We start from the raw sequence: 13,286 nt of genomic DNA on the forward strand, positions 1-13,286 counted from the left end.
AACAGAAATCGTGCTCCGGTGGCGTGGCAGCAGCAGGCGGCCCCATTAGCTAAAGTGGTGCTTCAGGTTAAGAACGGACCTCAGGAACAAATTAAGTATGGTACTTAACCTGAGGTACCACTGTATTCATTTAAATAGTACAGAAAAACACTGATCCCTCAATATGCTTGTTGAGTCAGTCTATACATATCTAATCAGTAGGGGCGAGTAAAGTCTTGTGCTGTAAGTGCATTGAAAGATCGGAAAGGTTTGTGGGGTTTTTTTACATAAGTTTGAAAAAGATTTAACTTAAGATGAAAATGACAGCTGTTGTTCAATGTTCAGCCATACTTGTGAATATTTGCTATGTGATTAATTGTTAAGTAACCGCAACTCTAATAGTGAAACTACTACAGTCAGTTGAGCAGTCTGCCCCATGGGGCCTTGCAAAGAAAAGGAATCCTGAGTAATTCCATCCCCCTCAATGACTGTGCAACTGGACAAATCAGTTGTAAGGTCTAAAAGGTCATTAATTCCATCAAGCTTCTGCAATAAGAGAATGTCTCAATCCCGCAATTTACGTGGGGGTTATGGGAATCACACCTAAAGCCAAAATCGCATATAATTAAAACACATTGGATTCAATGGCCAAAGTCTTTTTCCCGCTTTTTGCCCCCTTTCTTTTTATTTTATTTTTTATTTGCCAAGTGCATGAAGCTGAATGCACCCAAGCTAAATGGACTTGCAAGTTGTGGGCTTGCTGTGTTTCTTTTTGCTCTTGGTTTTAATGTATATATGGGGAGGCGGTTCTCTGTCTGTTAGTTTCTTTGTTGGTTGACAGGTCTCTTTGGATGGCCCTGGCCAAGATAAAGCGATAAGAAATTGAATGTATAATAACCTTACTGCTAGTATATTCACTGGGACACAACTGGTATATTCACTCTCAATCTCTACTAAACTCAGCTTATTTGCTGCCGAATTTGGCAGCAAACTTCAGTTTGCTTATCAACCCACTCTTACTGTATCTAATTTACACATGAACAATAAGTATAATGTGAATAATTTAAATTTTAGCAAGTAATAGCATATCTTATTTTAGTATTACAAATACAAATGATCAGACTTTAAAAATAGATACAAAGATACAGCACAGTGGAATTTGCAAGTAAGTACAGTGGTGCCTCAGGTTAAGAACTTAATTCGTTCTGGAGGTCCGTTCTTAACCTGAAACAGTTCTTAACCTGAGATACCACTTTAGCTAATGGGGCCGCCGCCACGTGATTTCTGTTCTCATCCTGAAGCAAAGTTCTTAACCCGAGGTACTATTTCTGGGTTAGCAGAGTCTGTAACCTGAAGCGTCTGTAACCTGAAGCGTCTGTAACCCAAGGTACCACTGTAATTACAAGTGGGTTCTACTATAACTATACAGTGTGTGGCTTGTCATACGTCAGGAAAATTCCTGATAGGTCCTGGTTTTTGGTGTAAAAATGGTGTTGGGGGGAATTTTGGCAGATCGGCAAAATGTCTAGGGAAAATTGGATGTATGGGAATGTGATGGAAAAAGCAGCGGAAACAGCAGTGAAAGCTGTTATGGGAGGAGATTTTCCCCAAAAAGCTCAATAATTTTACTTTTTGAAATATGGCAACCCTAATATATTGCAGTGTGGTATGCTTCAGTTCAGGATTCCTATTACTTCATTACATTGCCCCTCCTATCTGGTTTCCCATTCCACACACCCCAAACAGGCCATATGAATTCCAGAGGCTCAGTTCTAATTGCGGGGGAGGAAACCCTGAAAGGTGTTTTTTTTTTACTTCTGCAAAACTTGAGTCCCCCTCCACACCTATTGAGATCTCCCTCTTGTGTGTGGGTGCTGTCATTTTGGCTACGTAAGCCTAAACTGATGAAACAAAGTCTAAATGTCAGAAATTAGAGACAACATTATAACTTTTTTAAAAAAGATATTTATTAAAGTTTTTTAAAATATAACAATGAAAAAAATAAAAAGAAACAAAATACAACATAAAAACAGTTAAAAAACAAATAATTTTCCATAATATATCTTCCTTACGCTTATTTCCCCAGACCTCCTCATTCCTCCCTTCTTTGTATTCCACTTCAATTTGTTAGTTCAGCAAATCCTTACCATTAAGCTTTTACCCATTTATAAACCTTTTTTTCGTATCTCCTAAAGCATTACAGCTGGAAACCCCTTAGTTTCTATCCAACATCCTTCTAACATTCATTAATTTTACAATATTTCTGTAAATAGACTTTAAATTTCTTCCAGACAACATAATACCTTACTTGCGTCTCACTCTTGGGAGGTGCACATGATGTTCCTAAACAGTATCCAATTCCAAGTAATGACTCCGCCTCGGCCTACACATATTCACAGAGGAAAATGTTTGAGGCCTCTGTCCCTACGTTCAACCCATGCACACAAGAAATAGATCATAACAGTACAATATTGAGAAAAGTATAACTCCTCTGTTACCTTTTAAAGCTACTATTAATTTTAGTGCATATTGTTGTCTTGTTTTATGATAGAACATATGCCTAAACATAGCAGGGGGGAAATATAGCCAAATCTCCCCCATTTTATTATAGTCTGAATTCAATCAGCTGTGTGTTGTTGTTTTTTAAAAAAACACCTCCTATTAGTTTTTTTTAAAATAATCAATTTATAATCTTACTCAGGTCATAACATGGGAGCAGGCTTCTGGTCAGTTGGCACCTCAAACTCTTACAAAACTGCAATGGATTACTTCATATTTCTGTTGCCTTTTTTATCCAGTATTAAAATTTACTAGAATGATATTCACATGCTTTCTTAGAATTTTAAATAAATCCAATAGTGCTATCTAAATGCACAGATTAATGAAAGTGAAGGCCTCCGATTTGGTATTCAGATGAAGGAATTTTAATCAAAATTAGTCATGCACACAGGCAATCAATTTGCTAATATAAACCAAAGGAAGTGCAGTCAGGGTACAGTTATTTGCCCTGTATTTCTTTTGTGAGAATAATTACATGAGGCTTGTGATCATGAACTTAAATGGGAACAATGAATTGCAAGGAATGTGGCACTGTGATTTTCATTCTGGCAAATATTTATCCATCTCAGGCTCTCTCTCTTTAAAATGCATATTTAGCTCCCTAGCAGAAACATCACATTTGATGACATTTGCTGTAATGCAGTAGGGCTGCCAATTTTGTTTTTCTAACAAGGCTCTTGACAGGCAAAAATTTCAGCTGATTTTTTTCCATTAACAGACATCCAAGGCATGCAGTCCTGCCAGGGGAAAAAAGTTTTATTAATCCAGTGACGTGTAGCATCAACAATGAAGGCTTGATTTCCATTATTTTGTGTGTGTTTTTTCTAGCTTGTGCTCCTTACAATGCCAAATATATAAGTAGAGTTCCGCTAATATTATTACTAAAAACCAGAGGCAGATCTTACTCATAAAGAAACTATATGGTTTCTCCAGGGGTGTCACTTGATTAAAGAAACTGTACTGTGCAATTGTGTGCATGTCTGTGCAGAAATAAGTACCACTGAGTTAAATGGGGCTTACTCCCAGGTAAGTGTAATCCTATGCACATGTACCTGGGAGTAAGCTCCACTGAACTCAATAAGGTGTACTTCTGAGTAGATATGTATAGGACTGAACCATCAGGCTGAAAGCCTAACCGTGTCTACTTGGAAGTAAGGGACTTTGAAGTTGTATTTTGTTGGTTGATTACATTTCATACAAGTAAAAGCAATAGTTCTGAAGTCAAAAGCCTCATTTTGCTTTAAAATGGTAGACACATCTGCCTGCCTGAGAGCAAAAATCATAGAAGAGCCATTGATTTCTGTAGGAAATAAATTTGTAGGTGTTTTTTAAAATCAGCTACTTGATTAATAACTAATGAAACATTGTAGCCCTAGTTTTAATGGGAACATTTGCTCTTCTTCCAAGACAGAACAGTATCTGATTTCACTATTACTCATCCATGTTAAAACCATCCTCTTAAATTGCACTTCTACTTAATTATCATTTAAAATTGCACTTCTACCTCTTAAGTTTGATATTTTGTGTTCATAAAAGGGAGAAATCTACAATGTTGCCTGAGTAATGTAGAGCTTGCTTAACATATACTAGTTGCACAATTCCAATTTCTGAGCAGTGTGAGATTCCTGTGGGAGTTTCTGGCATTCACCCAATGTTCATGTTTCCTTTTGGGAATGAAGCACAGCAGGGAATGTGGAGTCTTTAGGATATACAGTTTATTTACACATATATACAACCTTAGCTATGATGAAGGGGTTCACGGCATCAACACCCGAAAAAGGTATTATTTCTCCCATAGCTGCAGCTCTGGATTCCAGCAGAAAAGCAAACACTGTGCCCTTCCTCTCCACCTTTTACAGCCTGTCATCTCTTCGCCCCTAGGCCACATCACAGCCAACTCTAAAACTCTACTTCAAACTCTGGCGTTTTCTTCTAACTAACTCATTTGCTGTCTGGGACAAACTCACTCTCTTTTTGGCTTTCCTAGACAGCATCATAAAAAGCAGAGACATCACCTTGCCAACAAAGGTCCGTATAGTTAAAGCTATGGTTTTCCCAGTAGTGATGTATGGAAGTGAGAGCTGGACCATAAAGAAGGCTGATCGCCGAAGAATTGATGCTTTTGAATTATGGTGCTGGAGGAGACTCTTGAGAGTCCCATGGACTGCAAGAAGATCAAACCTATCCATTCTTAAGGAAATCAGCCCTGAGTGCTCACTGGAAGGACAGATCCTGAAGCTGAGGCTCCGATACTTTGGCCACCTCATGAGAAGAGAAGACTCCCTGGAAAAGACCCTGATGCTGGTAAAGATGGAGAGCACAAGAAGAAGGGAATGGCAGAGGACGAGATGATTAGACAGTGTTTTCAAAGCTACCAGCATGAGTTTGACCAAACTGCGGGAGGCAGTGGAAGACAGGAGTGCCTGGCATGCTCTGGTCCATGGGGTCATGAAGAGTCAGACACGACTAAACGACTAAACAACAAGAATAAATGGTTCATCACCTTCATTTAATTTTCCTAATGGCCTATCAACCCTGGCCATTTTCTAAGCATGGGAGGCTGGGTTTTAGGATTATGAGTCTGGCATCCAGACCCTGAGCCCTGATTAGATGCTGACATCTACTGGACCCAGGAATTTAAGGGGAGTCTGGTAACCACAAACTCATAAAAATATATTGCAACAAAGATAGCTGCTGGCTTCTTGTTCCTTTTCACACTCTTATGACCAAAAGAAAGGCTGGGTCAAATCTATGCAGACAGGAATATGTTTAGCTTTCAGCAGCTGCTACTGGACTTCATTGAACTCTCTCCCTTTGCTATTGGAATATGTGGCATTGGGAGTACAGTCGTACCTTGGCTCCTGAATGCCTTGGGAGTCGAACGTTCCAGCTCCCAAATGATCAAAAACTGGAAGTGAGTGTTCCAGTTTTCAAACATTATTTTAGAAGCCAAACGTCTGACATGGAGCTTCCTGTAGCCAATCAGAAGCCACGCTTTGGAAGTCAACCATTCTGGAAGTTGAATGGACTTCCGGAACGGATTCTGTTCGACTTCCAAGGTACGGCTGTAATTCCCATAGATGAATCACAGTTGTGTCTTGATACAGCATGACCACAATTGCATGCCTCTGGCAGGTTCATGGTAGCTTTCTTTATTTTAGATCACCAGAGTTTGGGAGGCTTTTCACTAACTATGAAGTGTAAATGTGTGTGCAGTTGGCTGCTTTGTCCCATTTGCCTTTGAGAGAAAGCGACTGAAACTACAATCCTATACCTACATAGGGTAGAGATTCAATCCAATTTACAATAAAGGCACTATATAAAATTCACACTTGCTGAAACAATATGAGAACTAAAACACAGCGATTATTTAAAATTAATGCTAATCCAAATGTTGCAATGCAATTCCCCAACCAATGTTTTAACATATATATTTATTTGGTGTGCATAAAATGCATACATTAATGAAGATAACATACAAAAATACATTATATAAGAAGAAACTGGTTGCAAAACTGTGTTTGGATAAATTTGAACTAAAATGGTGAAGACTTTTCGTTCAGATTTTTTTAAAAATGGAATTGCTGCATAAATGTGGAGAATGGAATTAAAGATCTTAAAAATTAGAAACAGAAGAAAAAATGGCATTCCTACTTCTGAGTAATGTTCAGGACAAGGATGGGGAAGCTTTGGCTCTCCAGATGTTTGTGGACTACAAGTTCCATCTTCCATGACCATTGACCATGTTGGCTGGGCCTGATGGGAGGTGGAAACCAACAACCTATCCTTTGGGGTTACGCTTCTGGCCACCAAAGCAAAATGGGATTTTATAATATCAAGACATTCCTTTGGAATTCATTATTTCAGAACATTTTCATCAATGTTGATAGCTGTGAATATACACTTTTTTTAAAATCACACACTGACACCTGCTGGACAGGTAGAAAATAAATTTGCAGTTTCCTCCCTTATCTTTTAAAATCATCTATTTTTTAGATCTGAGATGTAAATAATGTTTGGGCATGTTACAACATTTGGGAGAGAATATTAATGGTGCAACTGCCATTTATTTTAATTCCTATAATTTTTTGTCTGATTTAAAGACTGTGGATGCTACACAATCCAGACTTGGTAACTATAGATTGCTTTTTAAAAACTGAAGTTTTAAATAAGTGTGGGTTGTATTTAATTAAGTGCCAAGCAAAAGAAAGTTAGCGCTGAACTTATTCGAGCCACTTCACTGTAGAGGATTTAAATTTATAAAGGATAGGAAAATAAAGGTAATTTAGCAACATGTCCAGAAGGCAAAGCTCTTGCATAATTGTTCTGCCATCGGATCTAGAATTACAGATGAACAGGAGAAGTTCTAGTGTTAAGATTGCTTCGCATTTACAAACTTAAAGAGTCTGGTTTAGTAAGACAACCAGATGTGATGCAAAAGCTTTCCCATCAATGCAAAATTCCATACTGAAGAGTCATTGATATTACTCCTCAATACTAGATTGTTTGGTGTTGTGCAGTCTCCATGTAAGCTGCCAGAAATAAAGAGGTGGTAAGATCTTTCTGAACGAACTGCCACATGCAATGAATTACTGGTAACTGGTTGTTTCAAAGCCTCATCAGCACAGAAGAGAAGGAATCTTGCAAATATTTTTGAGTTTGAGAGGTGTTAAGATGCTAACAAAGGGACGCGGGTGGCGCTGTGGGTTAAACCACAGCCCCTAGGGCTTGCCGATCAGAAGGTTGGCGGTTCGAATCCCCATGACGGGGTGAGCTCCCGTTGCTCGGTCCCTACTCTTTCCAACCTAACAGTTCGAAAGCACACAGTTCAAACAGATAAATAGGTACCATTCCGGCGGGAAGGTAAACGGCGTTTCCATGCACTGCTCTGGTTCGCCAGAAGCGGCTTAGTCATGCTGGCCACATGACCCGGAAGTTGTACGCCGGCTCCCTCGGCCAGTAAAGCGAGATGAGCGCCACAGCCCCAGAGTTGTAGGCGACTGGACCTAACAGTCAGGGGTCCCTTTACCTTTACCTTAAGATGCTAACAATAAAGTGAATTTAAGCTGGCCTCCCTAATTTCAGCCAAAATAGTTTAGTAGCTATTGCGCCAAAGGGCAGACTGCAGATCAGCTGAGATTGATCAGTGTTTTGCAACTGGGGGGGGGCATATGGCCCCCTGGGCCTCCCCAGGATATTCCATGGGGGCCACAGGTGAAAATCACATAAACAGGGGGCCACAGGACAAGACTAGGCAGCCACAGATAGACAGGCGTGAGAAGTGAGGCAGGAAGAAATTATTATTAAAAAAAAAATCCCGATTGACTGGCTATCTGTTTGGCCAATCACAAGTGGGTAAGGGGGCGGCCCACCAGGGCCTAATGGTCCTTTTTGCCACATACGTTTTCTTGGAGCAGTCCTGGATTGTTTCCAGTGGGAGAGGACAAGGGCTGAGGCTTCCATTTTGACCAGTAGAGCCTGCAATCCGAACTCCCCAGGTCAGGTAAGTGCGGTGGTGGGGTGGTAATAAATAAGTACGGTGGTACCTCTAGATACGCACACCTCTGGTTGTGTATCTTTCAGGATGCAAACATGGCAAACCTGGAAGTATTTTTTTATATATTCAGAGAATTATTATTATTATTATTATTATTATTATTATGTAATTAATTAATGCCCCGCCCTTCCCGCTTCAGAAAACCGGGCTCAGGGCAGCTAACAACAAATTTAAAACACTTAATTGATTCTACAAAAAACCCAGCATAAAATACAGTATCAAAACGTGAATAACAATAAAATCAAAAATCAAAAATCAATTTAGGGGGAAAATCCATCCAATAAACATTAGATGATCACCAGGGCTAGCTAGCTAAATTAGTCCTATTTGGGCCAGCGAGGAGAATTAGCTGTGGGATCCCAGAGTGGGTAATCTTCATAAAAAGGGGAGGGGGAGGGAAGGAAGGGAAATAAAAGATCAGGCTAGGTTCAAATTGAAAGCCAGGCGGAATAGTTCTTTCTTACAGGCCCTGCGAAAGGAAGTTAAATCCTGCAGGGCCCTGGTCTCATGGGACAGAGCATTCCACCAGGTTGGAGCCATCACTGAGAAGGCCCTGGCCCTGGTGGAGGATAGTCTAACTTCCTTAGGGCCAGGAACTATGATTATTCATGGACCTTAAGGTCCTCTGTGGGGCATACCAGAATGATGCAGATACTTCTGTTCTGATTTATCATGGCTGGTGTTTGGGCCAACCAAACTTCTGCATATTCCTTTAGCAGTTTCATTAGGGATTGCCTCCTTGCAATTCATCAGCAGGAATATGATATCATCTGAGAGGAGGTTTATAATATGAGACTGGCTGTAATTCCTTTAATTATAAAGTAGGCTTAGATGGCATTATCTGGAAGCTTTATTGAGATGGTTAGTAGAGTTGCCAAAATTTACTGCCTCCGAGTCCAGCACCTTAGCAGGAGCTCAGATCATACCTAGAAGATACCTGTGCTGTGAATAAATGTCACCTGCTGGTTTTTGCAGATCAAGCTGCTCTTAAATATATTGTTATCTAAGGAATTCTATCCTGCAATTCCTCTGGAAAGGTGTAAGAGGAAGTTTCAAGGTGAGTCCGATACTATCAAGATGAGTAATTCAGGAAGTATTGGGAGAACAGGAAACAAAGAAGCAGAAGGGCAAGAATTTGGAAGGAATAACCACCTCATGTACATAAGACAGAGTAGCTGAAAGCAATAATATCAGAGACTGCAATCTTCAGCATAGTTACCCAGAAGAAAATTATACTGAAATGAGCCTAATTTGTTTCTAGGTAATCCTGGTTTAGGATTAGTGCTAGAACCTGTGCCCCAAAGAAACATTGGTTTGAATGGGCTCCGTACAGTGGTGCCCCGCAAGACGAATGCCTCGCAAGACGGAAAACTCGCTAGACGAAAGGGTTTTCCGTTTTGGAGGTGCTTCGCAAAACGAATTTCCTATGGGCTTGCTTCGCAAGATGACAATGTCTTGCGAGTTCCTGCTGGTTTTTTTTCCTCCCCCCCTTTTTCTAAGCCGCTAAGCCACTTATCAGCTGATCCGATCAGCAGATAAGCCGCTAATAGCGCTAATAGCGCTAATCCGCTAATCCGTCAATGGGCTTGCTTCGCAAGACGAAAAAAACGCTAGACGAAGAGAATCACAGAACAGATTCTTTTCGTCTTGCGAGGCACCACTGTATTTGCTAATTTTCTGGGAAAGTCCATCTGTTTTCTGAGGCTGCATCCACACTAGTGTGTTCATGCGTACCTGGGTCACTGTTTCTGTGGGATGTGATACATAAGTAGCAGTCAAGTACAACATTCCTTGTTTTCCTAGAGTGGACATGCGAGGGAATGTTTGGTACAGCCAGTCGAAAACTTCCTGTTTCCTCCTGGCTGGGACATACTTCCTTTGCATGTGACTAGAGGGGGGCGTGACCTTACCTGTCCAGGTAAGAAAAAGACAGTGCATACAGCACTCTCTCCCATCTTTCTTTCGTCGTGTGAACTGCAGTGACTGGTAGCTTGCAGCCCCTGGGATTATTTCCCCATATGGGGTAGATCCACATGCGTATATTACTTATAACTAAGTCTGCATTGAGGGAGCCAATAGAAATCTTTTATTGACTTTAAATAAGATTGCTGTGTGTTTATTCTTTTAAGAGGGATATAAGGCATCTTAAAAGGTAAAGGTAAAGGGACCCCTGACCATTAGGTCCAGTCGTGACCGACTCTGGGGTTGCGCGCTCATCTCGCTTTACTGGCCAAGGGAGCCGGCGTACAGCTTCCGGGTCATGTGATCAGCATGACTAAGCCACTTCTGGCAAACCAGAGCAGCACACGGAAACGCCGTTTACCTTCCCGCCAGAGTGGTACCTATTTATCTACTTGCACTTTGACATGCTTTCAAACTGCTAGGTTGGCAGGAGCAGGGACCGAGCAACGGGAGCTCACCCCGTTGCAGGGATTCGAACTGCCAACCTTCTGATCGGCAAGCCCTAGGCTCTGTGGTTTAACCTACAGCGCCACCCGCGTCCCTATAAGGGATCTTACCAGGAACTTAATAGTGAGAGGCTTACACAAGCCTGCAACCAGCTACCCACTGTGCATTTAAAAGGGGAATGTAAAACTCTGCTAAGTAAAAGAACTTGATAGCGCAAGTTAGGAAGCATATTAATAATCAATATATCCTCTCCTGCCTCCCTGAACATTCCCCCAGTTTCTATGTGTGCATTTGTGCATCTTCAACAACGCAGAAGTGCTTTCAGTTCTATGCCTCCAAAATCTCAGTGTTTCCTATCCACTTTGGTGGATGGTATGTGATGGGACATATTCATGCTGTGGGTTGTTCTCCACTCACTTAATCCTTTCCTATCCACCATAAGTTCCTAAAACCTGAGGTATATTATAGACATGCACATGGGCATTTGTTTACCTGTGTCTGAACACCTTTGATTTAATATATATTTTGAATAAATACAAGTTATTTTAAATACCATGTTTGCACAAAAAGGATTTCCATTCACTCCCATGAAAGACAGGTATTTCTTTTCCTTTGCTTTCTGGCCTCCTATACCTGCAAGGATGAATTTTATTTTTAATGCAGCTGTTTTGTGCTAGAGGCCTTTGGCACAAAGGAGCTATTAAAAAAATTTAAAATACTGCAAATGTGCCTTCAGCAACAGCTACTTGTAAAGGGAAGGCTGCGTCATTTCCTTTGTGTGAAATGGAAGTGGGGGTGGGTTAATGCCAATGGATGGCACCCAACAAAATGTTACAGCACAAGTTAAAAAGACACCCACATAATTCTCTTCAGTATGTCCACAGTCAAGCAACATACACATTTATATTGGGCTTTCTTGCTGGATTATCCATGGATCAGGAATATCCAAATTTAGCAGGGGGAAAGTATGGACTGCCATTCTGAGGAAGACGATGTGTGGATGCCACAAAAATATAAAAGACAGAAGAGGTTTCAAATCCACATTAAACTTCAATGTGGGTGAGCCCTGCGGATTTTCTCTTAGCTCATAACATTGCCACATGAACATTGATTCTGCAGACCAGTTGAATTGTCATATTTCCGGGCGAGTTTACTCTTTCCTGCAACACTGCACAGCACCAACCAACTTTTGCAAGAAGCAAATTTAAATAGGGAGATCTTATGGATCCAATAGAGGAGATACCAAACAAAAGGCTGCACCATCAGGTGGTTTGATCATATAGTTCATTGCAATGAGCAAGAGTTTATTGGCGTATGCAGCTGTCTTAGACTGAATAATGCCTGCCCATCTATCTAAAAAGCAGCAATCAATGAGAATGTTATGAAGAATAAGGAATCAACATTAAAGAACTCCTGTACATGTGCTTTGAGCATCTGGTCTGCTGAGCTGTGTATGCTCGGTATAAGGGCATAAGAAAAGCTTGATGGATAATAATAATAATAATAATAATAATAATAATAATAATAATAATAATAATAATTTTCATTTATACACCGCCCTCCCCAGCCAAGACCGGGTTCAGGGCAGCTAACACCAGATATAAAACAATTGATTAAAATACAACTTAAAAACAAGATTAAAATACAACATTAAAATGCAGCCTCTTTTCAGTAGAAACTCAAATCAAAAACTTTTTGGGGATGAAAATGTCAAATCTTCACCAAGGCCAACTATCCAGACTGGTCCTACATGGGCCAGAAAAAAAGCCAGGGAAGTCCCCAAATAGGAGTTCCATCACAGAAGGAAAAAGGAAAGAGGGGGAGGGGATCAAGTTGATTCCAAGCCAAAGGCCAGGCGGAACAACTCTGTCTTACAGGCCCTGCAGAAAGAAATCAGATCCCGCAGGGCCCTGGTCTCATGAGACAGAGCATTCCACCAGGCCGGGGCCAGTGTTGAAAAGGCCCTGGCCCTGGCTGAAGCTAATCTAACTTCCTTAGGGCCCAGGACCTCTAGAGTACAGTGCTACCTCGGGGGGCCACCAGGTGGCGCATTGGAAGATGGCCGACAATAACATCTCTCCGACTCACACGAGGTAATTAAGAGGCTGCTATGGGACATATGCAGCCTTCCCGCCCCCCCCCAAGGAGATGGGGAGGACTGCCTTGGCAGCGGTGTCCATAACGCACCCCCGGATTCGAAAGAAGGGGGTGCCGGTCACTTGGCACAAGCCCTCGATGAGGTCGGCTCTTCCTGACGCTGTCTCCAATCAGCACGTGCTGGTTCGCTTTAGCTCGAAAATATAATTGGAAACATATAATTGGAAAGAAGCTAAAGCACATACATCAAGCAAAGTTCGGGAGATAAGACTGCTGATTAATGGATCTCTGTGACCGGAGCGACGGATGGGACAAATAAATCAAGTGATGAACCACCATTAAGAGACTGGTATGTTTGGAGTGAAAAGAAGGGGGGTGGAGGAAAAAACTTTTCTTTTCTTTGCCTTATGTGAATATTAATAACCCTCCACCCCAGAAAGAAGATCGTTGCATTTTATTAATCACAAGCAGGAATTCAAGAACTGTGTGGAGTGGATTATAGAATAAAGAGATGATTGGTAAACAACGGAGAACGGAGGAAAATTTTATGACGCAGCTTTAAATGGCGTCTCGCTAAGACAGGCTTGTCTAAGAAAGACGGGGGGGGGGAGGATCAGGATAATCGGAATGTGAATGATGCTTGGAATGTGATCTTAACCTGACAGAGCCTCCTGATATACTTGGC

This window comes from Podarcis bocagei, assembly GCF_964188305.1.
Source record: "Podarcis bocagei genome assembly, chromosome: 10".
Classification (NCBI taxonomy): Eukaryota; Metazoa; Chordata; class Lepidosauria; order Squamata; family Lacertidae; genus Podarcis; species Podarcis bocagei.